The sequence below is a fragment of the Oryctolagus cuniculus genome, chromosome 6 (assembly GCF_964237555.1).
Source record: "Oryctolagus cuniculus chromosome 6, mOryCun1.1, whole genome shotgun sequence".
NCBI classification, from domain to species: Eukaryota; Metazoa; Chordata; class Mammalia; order Lagomorpha; family Leporidae; genus Oryctolagus; species Oryctolagus cuniculus.
Genome location: NC_091437.1, coordinates 27,711,850 through 27,731,801, shown reverse-complemented (window position 1 = coordinate 27,731,801; position 19,952 = coordinate 27,711,850). Strand labels below are relative to the sequence as shown.

At 43.3% G+C, this 19,952-nt stretch overlaps 1 long non-coding RNA gene across 3 annotated transcripts in view; it reads left to right on the top strand.

Annotated features, from left to right (window-relative positions):
- Window positions 1-19,952, top strand: part of LOC127490514 (uncharacterized) — a 78,339-nt gene that overhangs the window by 34,153 nt on the left and 24,234 nt on the right. Inside the window, exons 3-4 of one of the 3 annotated variants that reach the window (XR_007918490.2) lie at window positions 11,052-11,164; window positions 11,306-11,427. The exons of 1 other annotated variant lie outside the window; for it this stretch is intronic. This is a non-coding gene — a long non-coding RNA (uncharacterized lncRNA). The remainder of the gene's footprint in view (window positions 1-11,051; window positions 11,165-11,305; window positions 11,428-19,952) is intronic. One more of the 3 variants, XR_007918493.2, reaches the window with a different exon arrangement.

Sequence of the window (19,952 nt, the reverse complement as noted above, 5' to 3'; positions counted from 1 at the left end):
GGAGACCACATGGCCCACAGACCTAAAACGTTTACCCTCTTGGTCTTCGAGAAAGTGTCTGTGGGCCCACTGCTCTACTGCTGAGCAACAAAACAGCAGCTTAAAAATGACAGCTGTTTAGTGTTTCACAGTGTCTATGGGTCAAGGATTCAGAGGTGGTTTAGCTGTGTGGTCTGCTCAGGGTCTCTCAGGAAGTTGCAGTCTCCCTGGGGGCCAGGACTCCAGTTATCTGTGGAGGGTGTGCAGGAGCTGAAGGTGCTCCTAAGTGGCCTGGCAGCAGTTCTTGGCCACAGGGAGATTTCCATGGGGCTGCTTGAGTGTCCTTACCACATAGCTGCTGAGAGCAAGAAGGCTGTGGTACCTCGTGGTTTTTATTTTTATTTTTTAAAGATTTACTTATTTACTTGAAAGGCAAGAAAGAAGGAGAGGCAGAGTAAGAGAGAAAGAGAGAGAGAGAGAGAGAGAATCTTCTATCTGCTGCTTCACTTCCCAAAGGGCTATGATGGCCAGGGCTGGGCTAGGCCAAAGCCAGGAGCCAGAAGCTTCTTGAAGGTCTCCTATATAGGTGCAGGGTTCCAAGCACTTGGGCCATCTTTCACTGCTCTCCCAGGTGCATTAGTGGGGAGCTGGATTGGAAGTGGAGCAGCTGGGACCAGGGACCCATATGGAATGCTGGTGCTGCAGGTGGCAGCTTAATCTGTGCCATGGTGCCACATACCCTCATTTATGTCAGACTCTGTTAGGAGGAAGTTGCTAAGTCAAGCACACAGCCAGAGGAAAGGAGGATTAAGCTTCATCTTTTAAAGGAAGAAGGATTAAAGAATTTCTAGACTTTTTATTACTATTATTCTGATTGTGAATTTTATCAAGTTATCTCACCTAAGACTCAGTCTGTAAATTAAAGGTCTGAAAGTGTACTTTATAGGGTTAATAGCATTTATGGACCTCATGAGTTTGGAATTAAGCACAGTGTTTTAAAATATGTCCCTATTAACGTTATTTGGAAACTGTTGCTGTCAGGCGCTGTTCTAGGCACTTCACAGGCTTTGGGGAAGCTAACAGTTTGAGTTTCCATGTAAGTTGAATTTGAAGTGTAGTTAATTTCCAGAGACACTATAATTGCTCTTTTAACAAAGGGGAATCAGAACCTACATATTAGACATCACTATACCACATACTGGAGAAACAGGTGAAAAACAGGTGAAAAAGGATAAGTAGGGGAAGGCATTGTGGCATGAGTTGAGTCACCACTTGAGATACCCGTATCACATGAGGGAGAGGCTTGTCAAGTCCTGGGTACTCCATGGTTCTGATCCAGCTTTCTGCTAATGTGCCTAGGAGGCAGAAAATGATGATCCACATTCTTGGGTTCCTGCCACCCACATGGGAGACCGAGGTAGAGTCCCTGGCTCCTGGCTCTTGGCTCCAGCCTGACCTGGAACTGGCTGTTGTAGGCATTTGGGAAGTTAACCCGGGGATAGAAAATCTCTTTCTTTCTGTGAATGTGTATGTGTCTGTCTCTCTCTCTCTGTCATCCTGCCTTTCAAATACATAAACTTTTCTTTTTTAAAAAATATTTATGTATTTGAAAGGCAGAATTACAGATACAGAGGGAGACAGGAAGAGAGAGAGTGAGAGAGTGAGATCTTCCATCTGCTGGTTCACTCTCCAAATGGCCACAACAGCCAGGGTTGGCCAGGCCAAAGCCAGGAGGCAGGAACTTCTTCCTGGACTTGGTCCATCTGCCACTACTTTCCCAAGTGCATTAGCAGGGAGTTGAACCAGCAATGGAGCAGCCAGTACTTGAATTGGTGTGCATATGGGATACCGGCATCACAGGTGGTGGCTTAATCCACTGTGCCATAGTGCCAACCCCAAATACATGAATCTCAATACTTACATAAAAGGCAAAGAATTCAAATTCAGAGATACTGTGCATCTTTGATCCTACCCAACAATGATGTAAGCTTATGGACATGAGCCATGGCTTAAACTTATTTTTAATCTCCTTTGGTACTTAATAAGGTTCTGAGTATGTAGTTGCTACTTATTTAACATTTGTTTCTCATTTAATAGGTTCAATTTTCTATTATTTGACTATTCTATAATATCTAACCTTTTCCCCCCGGCCTATGGTTAACACAAATAGACCACAGTAAATGTGCTTACAAAAATGTTCATATAATAGAGAGGGTACTTCAAAAAGCTCACAGAACATAGAATTAAAACATAAGTTTATTTTATTCCAATTTTTAAAAAAAATCCCTGCCTGTTTTTTTCATAGCAGTGTATTTCCATGAACTTTTTTTAAAAGGGTCTTTTGGTTTGTTTTATTTTTAGCATTGTTAAAGGATTGAGTTATTTACTTGAAAGGGCGAGTTACAGAGAGAGAGAGGGAGAGATGAAGAGAGAGAGAGAGAGAGAGAGAGAGCGCTCTTCCATCCACTGGTTCACTCCCCAAATGGCTCCAACAGCTTCATCTGGGCTGGTCTGAAGCCAGGAACCAGAAACTTCCACCAGGTCTCTCACATCAGTGGCAAGGGCCTAAGCACTTGAGTCGTCTTCCTCTGCTTTTCCCAGGCACATTAGCAGGGTGCTGGACTGGAAGTTGAGCAACTGGGGCTCAAACTAGCTGCCATGTGGGTTGCCAGCATTGAAGACAAAGGCTTAACCCACTATGGAACAATACTGGCCCCTCCGTGTGTGTGTGTGTGTGTGTGTGTACACACTTGAGTATATTCTAGGAGAGACTACTGGAAATATAATTGCTAGATCAAGATTGTACATATTCTTAACTTTGATTAAAAATTTTCAAATTAAAATTAATGTTACGTTTATTTCATATTATATAATATTATAAATATGTATTATATATTATTATATAATAATATTATAAATATATAAAATATTTCAGCAAAAAAGAAAAGAGTTACAAGTTGCCTTGATAGGCCAGTGTTGGGACACAGTGGGTTCGCAGCTACTTGAAGTACCCAAATCCCATACTGGAGTGCTGGTTCCAGTCCTGGAATGGCTTCCCATCCAGCTCCCTGCTGACATGCCTGGGGAGGCAGCAGAAGATGATCCAATTGCCTGGGCCCCTGCAGCCATGTGGTTTAGCACCTAGATGGAGTTCCTGGCTCCTGGTTCAACCTAGCCAGGCCTGGCTATTTCAGGCATTGGAGAGTGAACCAGCAGATGGAAGATCTTTGTGTCTGGGTTTCTCCTTCTCTCTCTTTTTTCCCCTTCCTGCCCCATCACTCTGCCTTTCAAATAAATAAATCTTAAACAACCAACTTGTCTTGAATTTTTTTTTGTTTGTAAATTTTACTTCCTGGGCGATTGTGGGGAGCAACTGGGAGCAACTCGGACTAGACTGTTACTGGAATTAAGACTTATTCTATGCATCTGCTTTCCCACAATATGGCGCTGAGAAGGGAGTAGCAACTTCTGCGCAGCTGCCTCTTGCCAGCTTGGGTGATGACCTGCAGGAGCTGATCCTGCTCCTGATTGCAGGAGAGCAGCGTACTCGGCGTGTGGGTAGCAGAGCACGGATTGGTGGAAGAGGACTATAAAGGAGGAGAGAGACAACATGCACCGGGAACACCTGAGGAACATCTCAGGGAACATCTATCTGAAGGAACACCTGTGCAGCCCCCGAGAGAGCCGGCCGGCGGTGTGCCACTCCCCCGCGGAAGTGGGGAAAGTGGCTAGGGGGAACCGCCCTTCCACCGAGGTGGAAGGGTCGGTAGCCAACCCGGGAAGAACCAGCAGCAAACCCGGGAAGGGCCGAGCAGACAAAAGAACAGCGCAGGGTCCTGTGTCGTTCCTCCGCAAAGAGGGGGAGCGACAGGCGATATTCATAGAATCCAGTGTGCTCTTTCTACAAAAAGTAGAACAACTGAGTACTGGTGACCAATATACCTGTTGTCAAGGTGAGGTTGCAGGGGCTGGCGCTGCGGTGCAGCAGGTTAATGCCCTGGCTTGAAGCGCTGGCATCCCATATGGGTACCAGTTCTAGTCCTGGCTACTCTACTTTTTTTTTTTTTTTTTTTTTTGACAGGCAGAGTGGACAGTGAGAGAGAGAGACAGAGAGAGACAGAGAGAAAGGTCTTCCTTTTGCCGTTGGATCACCCTCCAATGGCCGCTGCGGCCGGCACACCGCGCTGATCCGATGGCAGGAGCCAGGTACTTCTCCTGGTCTCCCATGGGGTGCAGGGCCTAAGCACCTGGGCCATCCTCCACTGCACTCCCTGGCCACAGCAGAGAGCTGGCCTGGAAGAGGGGCAACCAGGACAGAATCCGGCGCCTAGACCGGGACTAGAACCCGGTGTGCCGGCGCTGCAAGGCGGAGGATTAGCCTAGTGAGCCGCGGCGCCGGCCCGCTACTCCACTTCTAATCCAGCTCTGCTATGGCCTGGGAAAGCAGTAGAAGATGGCCCAAGTCCTTGGACCCCTGCACCCATGTGGGAGACCTGGAAGAAGCTCCTGGTTCCTGGCTTTGGATCAGCACAGCTCAAGACATTGTGGCCAATTAGGGAGTGAACTAGCGGATGGAAGACCTCTCTCTCTCTCTCTCTCTCTCTCTCTCTCTGCCACTCCTCTCACTGTGTAACTCTGACTTTCAAATAAATAAATATTTTTAAAAGGTAAGGTTTGCAGAGTAGGTTCAAATGAAATCTTTCTGCCAGGCATTCAAAAATTTTTATTTTTTTAAAAAATATTTATTTATTAAAGGTTTGTTTATTTATTTGAAAATCAGAGTTACAGAAAGAGAGGGAGAAACAGAGAAGTCTTTCATTTGCTGGTTCTCTTGTCAAATGGTTGCACCAGCCAGGACTGAGCCGGGCCCAAACCAGGAGCCAGGAACTTCTTACAAGTATCTCACATAGGTGGCAGGGCCCAAGCACTTGGGCTGTCTTCCGCTGCTTTTCCCAGGCACATTAGCAGGGAGCTGAATCAGAAGTGGAGCAGCTGGGACACAAACTGGTCCCTATGGGATGTCAGAGTTACAGGCTGCAGCTTTACCTGCTACACCACAATATTGGCCCCTCAGAAACTTTAGAGATGCTTGTAGAACGATAGATTTTTCAAGAGCACAATACGGAAACTACCAGTAGCACTGTTCATGCCCCATTAAAAATTCTTCTCCTTGGGGAGGTATTTAATCCAGTGGTTGAGAGATCAGTTAGATGCCCACACCCGTATCTGAGTGCCTAGGTTTAGCACCCATTTCTGGCTCCTGACTCAGCTTCCTGCTGATGCAGACTCTGGAAAGCGGCAGTGATGGCTCAAGTAGTTGGTTCCTGCTGCCCACATAGGAGACCTGAGTTGAGTTCCTGATCCCCAGCTTTGGCCTCATTCAGTGCTGGCTCTTGCAGACAGTTGGGAAGTGAGCCAGCAAATAGGAGTTACTCTGTTTTTTTGCCTTTCTGTCTCTCAACTAACTAGCACACATTTATTCACTAGGCAACCTAGCACCTTATTTCACTATCATGTGAATGTATCCTGTGGAAAGTGCCAGGGGATTGGTTTTGAATTAGTGCAGCAAGAGAGTTGTCCTAGGGGAGAGGAGGAGGTACTAAAATATGTTAAGTGCTTCCTATGGATCAGATTCTCACATTTCTTCTTCAAGTAGGCATTATTCTCTCTCTTCTACAGGTAGGAAACATGCTGGGACAATGTATTAGCTTTCTGGACATATAGCTGTTAAGTGGTGGTCAAGATTGACTTGAACTCACATCCTCCGAATGCCAAAGCTCTTTCTATATTATGCTGCCTCCCAACGTGCTCAGAACGTATAGATATCCCTAGGATGGAGGCAGAGAGGACTCCAGGGTACCGACCTTCCCAACCTGGCCTTTCAACACTATCGAGTCAGGAAGGTTTCAGCCATTGTTCTGTTTTGCCCTGTCCAGGAAGAAAGAGGCAGGAGCTACTCATCTGAAAGGTGGTGGGAAGGCAGCAAAAGAGATGGATGGGATAACAAGAAGCAGTTACCTCGACTGGGAGTTGAGAGAAATGTAGTGATTTAATTTTGTCATATTTTCTGGTCACCATGCCAGTTGGAGGCAACAAAGAGGGGGGAAGGAATGAGGAGAGAAATGCAAAGGAAAAGGATAGTGGCTGGGGGAATACCTGAGGAGTGTGAAACCATTTGCTAATCATGGTTCCAACAAGGCGAAATCAAAGCCAAATCTCCCCTGACTTCCACTGTGCAACTTCACTTACGGGAATCTTTTATTTTGGTGCATTTCAATTTCTCTACCTAATAAATATTAGAGACAAACTTTGTGATTCTGATAAGTACTTTTCTCCCATCCTAGAAGATTGTTCCTGGATTGTGTTTCTTCCTAAGGTATAATATAATGAAAAAAATTAGAGCAAAACTCCATTCATTTGTACTCTAGCAAATCAGGATTTACAAAATTAGTCACAGGTTGTGCTGAAATTTCTGTCATGGAGAATGCAGATTTTTAAAAAACAATGATGTCATTGAAAAAAATAAATGGTGGCATTCAACTCTTCTAAGGGAATTAGGTATCTGTGAGCAATTTATCATCTGTTTTCTACTTACTGCTTCAGTCTGAATTCAGAAAACAGGAAATGCTGACTGTATTCAGGAAAGAACCCCTTGTGTACACTACATTAAATAATAATTGAGTTAATTCTTAAGAGGATAATATACAGTGTAAGATAAGATTTTATAGAATGTTGAAAGTGAGGGGTTAAAAAAGATGTTTTGGTAGGAGGGCTTCATCAGTGACTGCAAACACCAACAGGAAGTGGAGGAGATTTAGGATCTAGAAATTATTGGAATTGACATGTAAGAGGTTTTTTGGTGACATCAAGAGGCTGGTTCTGGTAGTGTGGCAGGAATGGAAGCAAAATTTCAGGTATTTAAAAAATGACTAAGTGCTAAGGAAATGAAAGCTTCTAGAGACCATTCCAAATTCTGGGCAGGGAAATGAAGCAGAAAAAGGCCAGTTGGGGGCCAGCATTGTGGCATACATAGCCTGCAACACTGGCATCCCATCTGGACACTGGTTCGCATCTCAGCTGCTTCATTTCTGGTCCAGCTCCCAGGTAATATGACTGGGAAAGCAGCAGAGGATGGCCTAAGTGCTTGGGCCCCTGCACCCATATGGGAGACAACCAATAAGCTATTGGCTCCTGGCTTTGGTCTGGCCCAGCTCTGGCCATTGCAGTCATTTGGGGACTGAACCAGCAGAAGGAAGATAGGAAGATCTCTCTCTCTCTCTCTCTCTCTCTCTCTCTCTCTTTATCTCTGTCTTTCAAATAAATAAGTATCTAAAAAAAGTAATAAATAAAAGATCCAGTTACAATGGAGCAAGGGCAATAAAGTGCAAGAGAAGATTTCTGCCAGAAAGGGATGGGAAGGAAAGGGATTAAAAGGCTGAGAAGGGTGGATAATTGGCCCAGATGTTAAGATGCCAGTTATGACACCCACATCTCATGTTGGAGTAGCTGGACTCAGTACCCAGCTGCAACTCCTGAATCCAACTGCCTGCTAATCAGGGCCCTGGGAGGCAGCAGTGGTAGCTCAAGTATTTGGCCTCCTGCCACCCATGTGGGAGACCTGAGTTCCCAGCTCCTATTGCAGGCATCTGGGAGTGAATCAGTGGATGGGAGCTCTCTCTCCATAGCTCTCTCTTTGTGTGTGTGTGTGTGTGTGTATGTGTAGGTATGCCCCCCCCCCAAAAAAAAAGACTGGGTAGAAAATGAAAAGTTAATAAACTTTACACAATTAAAAAAAAATTCCACTCTCTGTAAGTCACTCCTCTAAGAAAGTGAGAAGATAGGCCACACACTGGGAAAAAACATTTGCAAAACATATATCTGATAAGTACTTGTAACTTGAATATATATTAGACTCTGTAGACTCAACCTAGGAAAGAAAAAAAATGGGCAAAAGATTTAAGCAGACACTTTACAAAATATATACAGATGGCAAATAAGTACATGAAAAGATGCTCAGCATCGTTAGTCATTAGGAAAATGCAAATTAAAATGACAATGAGATACTATACAAGCCTATTAGGAGGGCTCAAATGAAAGGAAACTGTCAAGTGCTTTTGAGGATGCAGAACGACAGAACGTGGCTGTGGGAATGCAAGATTGGTACAGCCACTTTGGGGGAGAGTTTGGCAGTTTTCTATAAAGTTAAACATGCCCTTACTCTATGACACAAACATTGTACTCCCAAGAATTTACCCATAAGAAGGGAAAACTTGTAGCCTGGGGAAAACCTCTGTGGAACATTTGTAGCAACTTTGTGCACATTTCCCTCAAAGTGGAAGCATGCCAAGTCCTCACCAGCTGGAGAAACTAATTGTGGCACACCTATACAATGGGATACTGTTTAGCAAAAAGAAGGAACATGCTGCTGATACATGTAACGACTTTAAGGGCTCTCAAAAGCATATGCCCTAAGCAGGAAGCCAAAGCACTACATGTCATGATTCCATTTCCATGACATGTTGGAGAAGGGAAACCTACAGGGACAGAAATACAACAGCAGCCAGGGACTAGGGGTGAGGGAGACTGACTACAGAGAGGTGTAGGGGGCTGTTTAAAAAGAAACCAAAAACTGGTTTGAGGATTTGGTCTCTCTTTCTACCAGCCCCTCTGATCGTACTGTTTGGAAGTTCTCTTCTTACTTAAATAAAACTTCACCTCTATCCTCAAAAATGAAAAAACAAAATTGAGGGGAGGGGAGTGGAAGGAAGAGCGAGTGAGTGAGTGTTCTGGTCCACTCTACAAATGTCTAAAACTGCCAGGATTGGGCCAGGCCAAAGTTGGCAACTGGGGACTCAGTCTAGGTTTCCCACATGGGTGACAGAAACCCAATTACTTGAGCCATCACTGTTGGCCTGCCAGGTTGAGCATTAGCAGGAAGCTGGAATCAAGAGCAAGAGACAGGTATCAAATGCAGGCGTTCTGATAGGAGACACAGTATCCTAACAAGCATCTTAACAGGCCAAATGTCTGCACTCAATGGGACTATTAGGGTGATGAATATACATCTTGATTATCATAGTAGTTGTGAGAAGAGAACCCAAGTCAGGATGCTTGAGTATGCATGCTTTTTTCTTGCTTAAAGCTTTTGCATACATGTTCCCTCTACCTAAGGAGTCTGTCTCCTCTCCTTTTGTTCCTGGATAACTCTTCTCTTTGTGTTTCATTACTTATGCCCAGAAAGCTTTCCCTAAGTCAATAGACTGGGTTAACTTTTCCTACTATGTGTTCCCATAGCTATTTATTCTTCCTCGGGTGGGATATTGCAACTGTGCACTTAGCTGCCTTTTTCTTTTTTAAGAAATATTTATTTATTTATTTATTTGAGAGGCAGAGTTACAGACAGATAGAGGCCTTCCATTTGCTGGTTCAGTCCCCAGGTGGCTGCAATGGCCAGAGCTGTGTGGATCTGAAGCCAGGAGCCAGGAGCTCCTTCTGGGTCACCCACCTAGTTGCAGGGGCCCAAGGAGTTGGGCCATCTTCCACTGCTTTCCCAGGCCATTAGCAGGGAGCCAGGACTTGAACTGCTACCCATAGGGAATGTTGGCACTGCAGGAGGGGGCTTAATCTACTACACCACAGCACCAGTCCTTAGCTATCTTTTTTCTCCTTTTATACTCTAAGTTCTATGAGGGCTAGGATTGCCTCTGTCTTAGTACTAACTATTGTACTCCTTGCATTTAGTAGAGAATCAGGAATAATATTTGTTAATGGGAAAAAGCAAAAGGTTTGGAATAATTCATTGAGAAATGAGTTAAATTGATAAGGGATAAAGAAATATATTATTCTCAGAAGAACATTTCCAATCCTGACTCTAACCCATGTTCCATCACCATAATATGGACTGTCTATAAAATATTTTCACATGGATATCTTGTTACTTTAGCCATAATATTTCTTTATTTCTTTTTAAATATTTATTTATTTATTTGAAAGTCAGAGTTACACAGAGAGAGGAGAAGCAGAGAGAGAGAAAGGTCTTCCATCCATTGATGCACTCCCTAAATGGCCACAACAGCTGGACATGGATCCATCTGAAGCCAGGAGCCAGGAGCTTCTTCCAGGTCTCCCATGTGGGTGCAGGGGCCAGGACTTGGGCCATCTTCTACTGCTTTCCCAGGCCATATCAGAGAGCTAGATGGGAAGTGGAGCAGCTGAGACTCAAATCAGGGCATTAACCCACTGAGCCACAGCGCCTGCCCCCATAATATTTCTTTTTAAAAATATTCATTTATTTACTTGAATGGCAAAGTGACAGAAGGAGGGATGGGGGGAGGAAGAGAGAGAGAGAGAGAGAGAGAGAGAGAGAGAGAGAGAGAGATTCCATTTGCTGGTTCACTCCTCAAATGTCTGCAATGGGAGCCTGGAACTCAATTCAGTTCTCCCACCTGGGTAGCAGGAACCCAGGATCTGCATTGACAGGAATACTTAGTCCAGAGTCAAAGATGGAAATCAAACTCAAAGACTTCAGCATGGGATATGGGAATCTTACACTTGATCTTAGCCAAAAGGCTGAGAAGCAATGAGATATGGGAGTCATGACTGCAGGGCTAAGCAGCCATTCCTGACTGCTCTAAGATGAAACTACAAAAGCATTTTAATCAAGGGAGTAACATAATGGAAGAAGTAATGGTGAGCAGAAAAACTGCTAAACGTGAGACATCTCAATGAATATCAGTTGTAAACAGCAGCAATAATGATATTAACATCTAAACTGAGAAGATGTTAACACTAAACCACACTAGGTTAGGGTCCCGAGCAAAATGACAGGACTGGAGATCACATTTTTTAAGCATTTCGATCATTCAGGAAGAGAATAAATTGGTTCACCTTAGATTTTAATGCACACATTGAAAATGTGAGGATAATTACCAAAAGGATAGAAAATAATGTAAAGGCCCACACTTCATAAATACCTCAGTAATGCTTTTGTCTTAGTCCATTTTCTGCTGCTGACACAGAATACCTGAGACTGGGTAACAACAAACAGAAATGTTTGGCTTATTGTTCTTCAGGCTGAGAGGTCTGGGCTGAAGAGTCTGGCTTTTGGCAAAGGCGTCCTGCTGCATCATTGCATGGCAGAAGGCAGAAGGGCAAGAAAAGGCAAAAATGAGAGGCAAGAGAAGATGTAAGTCACTCTTACAACTCTGAAAATAAATGTACTCCTGCAACAACAAGGTTAATCTGTCAACCTAATTACCTCTTCAGAGCCCCCACTTCAGTACTGATGTGTTGAGGATTTTTAAAAAAGATTTATTTTATTTTAAAGGCAGAATGACGCAGACAGAAGGAGAGATCGTCCATCTGCTGCTTCACTCCCCAAATGACAACAACAACTGGAACTAAACCAAGCTGAAACTGGGAGCCAGGAAATCCATCTAGGTCCCCCATGTGAGTGGCAGGATCCCAAGTACTTGGGCCATCTTCTGCTGCCTTCCCAAGCACATTAGCATGGAACTGAATCAGAAGTTAGGACTTGAACCCATGCTCTGATATGGGATGCCGGTGCCACAGGCAGGGTTCACTCTACTTTGCCTCAACACCAGCTCCATATTGAGGACTATTAAATTTCCAACACATAAGCTTTGAGGAACACCACTGGACCAAAGCAACTCTAAACCTTTATAAATAACCCTGTAAAAATAAAGAATGAGGAATATATAAAATTAGATCAATAAGAATAAAAATCATGCAAGGAGAAAAGGGGGGAAAGCATTATAAATAAACACACCAGAGAGTTATAGAACTGAGTCCACATATATCAATAACTTCAACATATAAATAGATTAAACTTGTCAATTTAAGTCAGATTGCTCAGATTAGAAATAAATTTTAGTTGGCCGGCGCCGCGGCTCACTAGGCTAATCCTCCACCTTGCGGCGCCAGCACAGCGGGTTCTAGTCCCGGTCGGGGCGTTGGATTCTGTCCCGGTTGCCTCTCTTCCAGGCCAGCTCTCTGCTGTGGCCAGGGAGTGCAGTGGAGGATGGCCCAAGTGCTTGGGCCCTGCACCCCATGGGAGACCAGGATAAGTACCTGGCTCCTGCCATCGGATCAGTGCGATGTGCTGGCTGCAGCGCGCCGGCCACGGCGGCCATTGGAGGGTGAACCAACAGCAAAGGAAGACCTTTCTCTGTCTCTCTCTCTCACTGTCCACTCTGCCTGTCAAAAAAAATAATAATAAATAAATTTAGTTATACAAGAGGTCTTCTGAAAAATGCACATTATGAAAGACTTATGCCGGCGCCGTGGCTCAGTAGGCTAATCCTCCACCTTGCGGTGCCAGCACACCGGGTTCTAGTCCCGGTCATGGTGCCAGATTCTGTCCCGGTTGCCCCTCTTCCAGGCCAGCTCTCTGCTATGGCCTGGGAGTGCAGTGGAGGATGGCCCAAGTCCTTGGGCCCTGCACCCGCATGGGAGACCAGGAGAAGCACTTGGGTCCTGCCTTCGGATCAGTGTGATGCACCAGCTGCAGCGTGCTGGCCGTGGCGGCCATTGGAGGGTGAACCAACGGCAAAGGAAGACCTTTCTCTCTGTCTCTCTCTCTCACTGTCCATTCTGCCTGTAAAAAAAAAAAAAAAAAAAAAAAAAAAAAAAAAAAAAGACTTATGCACAGATTTCCAAGTTTCCTTTGGCAGCAAAATAAACTTATCTTTTAAAAGTGTTTGTATTTTAATCTACTTGAAAGGCAGAGTGACAGAGAGACAGGGAGGGAGAGTTATAGAGAGACAGAGACAGAGAGAGGGAGAGAAAGAGAGAGAATCTTTCAGTCTTTCATCTTCCCCAAATGTCTGCAATAGTCAGGGCTGAGTCAGGCTGAAGCCAGGGTCCAGGAACTTCATCCAGGCCTCACATGTGGGTGGCAGGGACCCAAGCACTTAAGCTGTCTTCTGCTGCTTCCCAAGATTTATTAACAGGAAGCTGGGTTGGAAGCAGAGTACCTGGGACTTGAACGAACACTCTGATATGGAATGGGGGTGTCCCAACCAGCAGTTTTATCTGCTGTGCTGTAACCTATGCCCCCCATAAACTTATCTTCTAATTCCATTTCCATGAACTTTTTGAATACTTTTGTATACTAGCAAATAGACATAGCTAAGACACAAAGGCATAAACAGGTTGAAAATAAATCAATGGAAAAAATATGGTGGGCAGATATCCAAAAGAATGCTAGTGTGCCCATAGTAATGCCAGACAAAACAGACCTTAAGGTGGAAAGCAATGTTAGGAATAACTATTTTTAAAAATAAATAATACAGGAATAATTAAAGAGATATTAGAATTCTGAATTTATTTGTTATGCCTTACAATACTTCTTTAATATGTATAAAGCAATAATGTCACTGACAGAAAAGCAATAAATTAAATGAACAATTACAAGGGAAGATTTTCTTTATTGTATTTCCTAAAGACACAGGAGAATCTGACAAAATGTTAATAAAGATATAGAAGATATGAAAAACACATTTAATAAGCTTGATTTAGTAGATGTAGCCAGCAGCCTTCACCTAACAGGGAGTATATGCTCTTCTTAGGTGCACATGGAGAACTTATACAATTTGGTCACAAAGCCAGTCTCAAGAAATACCAGAAGAAGCAATATAATACAGCCCACATTTTTTTTTTGCCATAATATAATAAAACTATAAATCAATAACATCCACAACCCACAATAGAGTGACTTTTAGTAGCTGGCTTAGGCAACTGAGTGGATGGTGTTGATGTCATTCCCTGAGATGGAAAGGCATGGAGGAGGGAAGGTCTTCAAGGCACGTGGAAATAGGGTCAGAGGGAAAATGAATCAGTCTGGCCAACCAACTCCTAGTGAGATATTGGGATGGATGTGCCTCGACTGAACCACCAGCCACAAATTTAATTTGTCTTTCCAAGTAGCTCTCTATTTCTGGACTTTGTAAATTTGGGTTTGAAAATCACGATTTAAATTGATGTTGCCAATTAATTGGCCATGCCGCCACCTAGTGGTATATTTTGGAATAGCAGGAGATGTGTCTAAGTTTTTTTTTTTTCTTTAAATAATTTCTTTCTTTATTTAAAAGTCAGAGTTACAGAGGGAGAAGGAGAGACAGAGACAGAGAGAGAGAAAGAGAGAGACATCTTTCATCACTGGTTCACTCCCCATATGGCCACAACATCTAGAGCTGGGCTGGCTAGAAGTCAGGATCAGGAGCTTCTTCCAGGTCTTCCATGGGGTTCAGGGGCCCAAGCACTTGGACCATCTTCCACTGATTTCCCAGGAACATTAGCAGGAAGCTGTATCAGAAGTGGGGAAGCTGGGACTCAAACCAGTGCCCATATGGAATGCCAATATTGCAGGCGGTGGCTTTACAGGCTATGCCATGCCAGCTCCTGAGATGAATTCTTGTTTGTGATTTTTAAAAATTTTATTTAATTTTTAAAGATTTTATTTAATGAATGCAAATTTCATAGGTATAACTTTAGGAATATAGTGGTTCTTCCTCCCATACCTACCCTCCCACCCCCACTCCTGTCCCACCTCCTATTCCCTCTCCCATCCCATTCTTCATTAAGGTTCATTTTTAATTAACTTTATATACAGAAGACCAACTCTACACTAAGTAAAGATTTCAACAGTTTTCATACCCCCCCCCACAACGTATAAAGTACCATTTGAGAACAAGTTTTGCAGTTAATTCTCGTATTACAATTCATTAAGGACAGAGGTCCTACATGGGGAGTAAGTGCACAGTGACTTTGGTTGTTCATTTAACAATTAACACTCTCTTATTTATGACATCGGTGATCACCTGAGGTTCTTGCCATGAGATTCCTAGGCTTTGTAAGCCTTTTGTGACCACAAACAATCCATCAGTATTTAGACGGGGTCATAAGCAAAGTGGAAGTTCTCTCCTCCCTTCAGAGAAAAGTACATCCTTCTTTGATGGCCCATTCTTTCCACTGGGGTGTCACTCCCAGGGATCCTTCACGTAGGATATTTTTTTGCCAGTGTCTTGGCTTTCCATGCCTGAAATGTTCTCATGGGCTTTTCAGCCACATCTGAATGCCTTAAGGGCTGATTCTGAGGTCAGAGTGTTACTTAAAGTGATTGTCATTCTATGAGTCTGCTGTGTGGACTGCTTCCCATGCTGGACATCCCCTCCCTTGTCATTCTATCTATTATTATTACCAGGCACTTGATGCTATTTATATGACCTCTTCAACACTTAATCCTATCTATATGTTCACTTTAACACTTAATATGATCACTTTAACAATTATGATGGGGCTGGCACTGTGGTGTAGCAGGTAAGGCTGCTGCCTGCAGTGCTGGCATCCCATATGGGTGCAAGTTCAAGACCCGGTTGCTCCATTTCTAATCCAGCTCTCTGCTATGGCCTGGGAAAGCAGTAGAAGATAGTCCAAGTCCTTGGGCCCCTGCACCCACTTGGGAGACCTGGAAGAAGCTCCTGGTTTCTGACTTTGGATCAGCATAGCTCTCGCCATTGCAGCCAGTTGGAGAGTAAACTGGTGGATGGAAGACCTCTCTCTCCCTCTCTCTCTGCCTCTCCTCTCTCTGTGTGTAACTCTGACTTTCAAATAAATAAATAAATAAATCTTTTTTAAAAAATTAAGATGGCATTTTTACCACCAATTTTAATGGGATTGGAGTCCCATGATGAGTTTTAAAACTGTACCCTTAGAATTAAGTCCATAGGACTGTATGCAGAACTATACAGCTTTAAAGTTACAAACTTCCCCCTCCTCTTATTCCTCCTCTTATTTTTTACTGAGAACTATTTTCTTTTCTTAAAAGATTTTATTTATTTCTTTGAAAGGTAGAGTTACAGACAGTGAGAGGGAGAGACAGAGAGAAAGGTCTTTCTTCCATTGGTTCACTCCCCAAATGGCTGCAAACAGTTGGAGCTACCCAGATCCAAAGCCAGGTCCCAGGACCCAGGAGCTTCTTCCTGGTCTCCCATGTAGGTGCAGGGGCCCAAGAACTTGGGCCATCTTGTACTGTTTTCCCAGGTGACAACATAGAGCTGGATTGGAAGAGGAGCAGCTGGGACTAGAACTGTCGCCCATATGGGATGCTGGCACTGCAGGCGGAGGATTAACCTCCTATGCCATGGTGATGGCCCTGAGACCTATTTTCAATTGATTTTATATACGTATGATTAACTCTATGTTAAGTAAAGAATTCAATATATAGTATGAAGAAGAGAGAAAAAAATAAAAAATAAAAAACTGTTCCTTAGATCTCAGTGGGAATGCTTCCAACTTTTCTCTATTCAATATGATGCTGGCCATGGGTTTGTCATAAATTGCCTTGACTATCTTGAGGAATGTTCCTTCTAAACCCAATTTATTTAGAGTTTTCATAATGAAAGGTTGTTGTATTTTGTCAAATGCTTTCTCTTCATCTATCGATATAATCATATGGTTTTTGTTCTTCAGTTTGTTAATGTTATGTATCACATTGATTAATTTGTGAGTATTGAACCATCCCTGCATACCAGAGATAAATCCCACTTGGTCCGAGTGAATGATCTTTCTGATGTGTTGTTGGATTTGATTGGCCAGAATTTTGTTGAGGATTTTTGCATCTATGCTCATCAGGGAAATTCGTCTATAGTTCTCTTTCTCTGTGGTATCATTTCCAGTTTTAGGAAGTAAGGTGATGCTGGCTTCATAGAAAGAATTTGAGAGGATTCCCTCCCTTTCAATTGTTTTGAATAATTTGAGAAGCATTAGAGTTAGTTCTTTAAATGTCTGGTGGAATTCATCAGTTAAGCCATCCAGTCCTGGGCTTTTCTTGGCTGGGAGCTGATTTTTTAAAAAAATATTTATTTGTTTATTTGAAAGGCAGAATTACAGAGAGAGAGAGAGAGAAGGAGAGACTGAAAAAGAGAGAGAGAGATCTTCCATCTGCTGGTTCACTCCCAAATGGCCACAACAACCAGGCCTGGGCCAGGCTTAAGCCAAGAGCCAGGAGCTTCCTTCGGGTCTTCCACGTGGGTACAGGGGCCCAAGGACTTGGGTCATCTTCTGCTGCTTTCCCGCACTTTAGCAGGGAGCTGAATCAGAGGTGGAGCAGCTGGGACTTGAAGTGGGGCCCATATGTGATGCTGGCACAGTAGGCTGTTGCTTTAATCCACTGCACCACAGAGCCAGCCCCATACATGATTTTTTTTTAAATTAAAGAAAGGGTAATAAAACCCTCAGTCTCATACTTCAGGATATTGGCATTTTTATCTCTACATTATACTTTCCTTTGAGTATCCCAAAATACAAGTATTGCCTTTAGTTCTTCCCAGATGGAAAAGCGTAATGCACAAAAATTGTACAAACAACTAATATCCACTGAATGCTTGCCATGTGCTAGGTACCACTGTAAGTCCTTTATTTGAACATCTTGTTTAACACTCTCAACAACCCTGTAAGTGCTATTACATGTGGCTTGAGGAAGCGGAGGTACAGCAGAAATCATTTTCTCAGAGCCACACAGCTCACCAATAGCAGAGCTGAAATTTTGAATCCAAGTAATGCGGTTCTAGAATACTTGAAGTTAACCATTATAAACATTGTTTAAAACAGAAAAAGTAGTTTCAACTTTAACAGTAAGGAAATGGTCCAGTAAACTCTAGCATATCAATTTGATAGTTATGTAGGCACTTAAAATGATTCAAAGATTATAAAATAAAATGGGAAAGTCTAATGTGAGGACTGCAGCCAATGTTACACATACAATATGAGTTATGCACCTATATGAGACATTCCAATATAAATCTTTATTGAATTTTCATAAAGTTATATGGAAATAATTTCAAACTCATAAGAAATTAAAAAAATGAAAAAATAATACTGTATACCCTTAACAAAGATTCAGCTATTTTTAACATTTTACCCATTCATTTTCTCATCCTCTTTTTCTCTTTACACACACACAAATATTTTTCTGAGCCATTGGAGGTTAGGTCATCTGTCGTGGCTCCATATGCTTAAATACCTCAGCGTGTACTTCTGAAGAGCAGGTCTTTACTCCACAGTCAGAAACTTCACAACTTTACATTGATATGCTTTTATCCAATTACTCTAAATATTCCCAAGTTTTGAGTTGGTCTAATAATGCTTTTTATAGGTTTTTCCTCCAGTCTGGTTCAATTTTGGCATCAGCTAGCCAGTTAGTTGTCACGTCTTTGAAGGTACCTTAGATCTGGAAGGTTCCACAGCTTTTCTTTGTCTTTTTTGACGGTGACATGGTTGAAGAATGTAGTTCTCCCACTTCTTTTTATTTAATAGAACACTTGGTTTTCTGTTTGTCTGGTGTTTCTTGATGATCAGGCTGAGTTTATTGACTCTCAGCAGGAAGCTGTGTAGGTGATGCTGCAACCTGCCCGGGTACTGAAGCCGCAGGCACATGATGTCTGTGTGTCTCTCACAGGCCATGTTCATGTTGCTCAGTCAAGGTGGTGCCTGATTCCTCCACTGTGTAGTCACCTGTTCTTTCTTTCTCATCAAGAGTAAGACATCTGTAAGGGGAGATATTTAAGATGATGCAAATGTCTTATGCCTCTCAAAAACTTCCCTTATATTTAGCATGAATCAATGATTCTTGCCTGATCTAATCTTTACTAGGAAGGTTGCAAAATAATGGTTTTCCAACCGGAGCACTTGTCCCATTTAGCAGCTGTCTTTCACAGGGCTGCATTGCAACTTTCATGATCTCTAGGCACGCTGACCTTCATGGGCTTCTTCATAACATTAAAAAAATAATGGGGCCAGCACTGTGGCTTAGTAGGCTAAGCCCCTCCTGCAGTGCCGACATCTCCTATGGTGCTGGTTCATGTCCTAGCTGCTCTTCTTCCTACCCAGCTCTCTGCTTATGGCCTGGGAAAGCAGTGGAAGATGGTCCAAATGCTTGGGTAGCTGCTCCCACATGGGAGATTCAGAAGAAGCACCTGGCTCCTGGCTTTGGATCAGCTCAGCTCCGGCCATTCCGGCCATTTGGGGAATGAACCAACAAATGGATGACTTTTCTCTCTGTTTCTCCCTCTCTTTGTCTGTAACTCAACCTCTCAAATAAATAAAATCTAAGAAAAAAGTGCCTCCCTTATAAAAAAAAAAAAGCAGCTTGGGCCTCAAACACTGTGCTTAATGGATCAGTTGGCCTATGCACCCCCAAGCTGAGACCAATACCCACTCCCTGCTTATTATCTAACCAGCTAGCTATCATTTTTAAAAAAGGTTTATTTATTTATTTGAGAGTCAGAGTTATACAGAGAGAGAAGGAGAGGCAGAGAGAAAGAGGTCTTCCATCTGCTGGTTCACTCCCCATCTGGCCGCAACGGCTGGAACTGTGCTGATCTGAAGCCCGGAGCCAGGAGCTTCTTCCAGGTCTCCCATGTGGGTGCAGGGGCCCAAGGACTCAGGCCATCTGCTTTCTCATGCCATAGCAGAGAGTTGGATTGGAAGTGGAGCAGCTGGAACTCGAACCTGCGCCCATATGGGATATTGGCACTGCAGGCAGTGGCTTGACCCTCTAAGCCATAGTGCCGGCCCCCCAGCTAGCTATCATTGATATGAACTCACTGCTATTTTTTTCGTATGATCTATAATTCATTACTATATTTAGTTAACTTAGTGCTCAAATGGTCTCAGATTTGACCGGTAGGAGTCTCTCAAAGTGGGCCCCAATCTTTGCAATGTACTACCATAATTTCTTGGCACTTTATGGCACAACAAGGTGTTCTAGACTCCAACTCTCGAATCAGCTATTTCTTGAAGGAGCCCAGATTCCTTTCCATGAGGAAAGGAAGGTTAGAAACCAAGATCTGGGAGCAAGGCAAGTGCATTGCTACTAACTTGTAGCAATGTACTGGACCTTGGCATTGAAAAAGCTAGAACGTGAAGGCATGGACACACACACACACATGCAC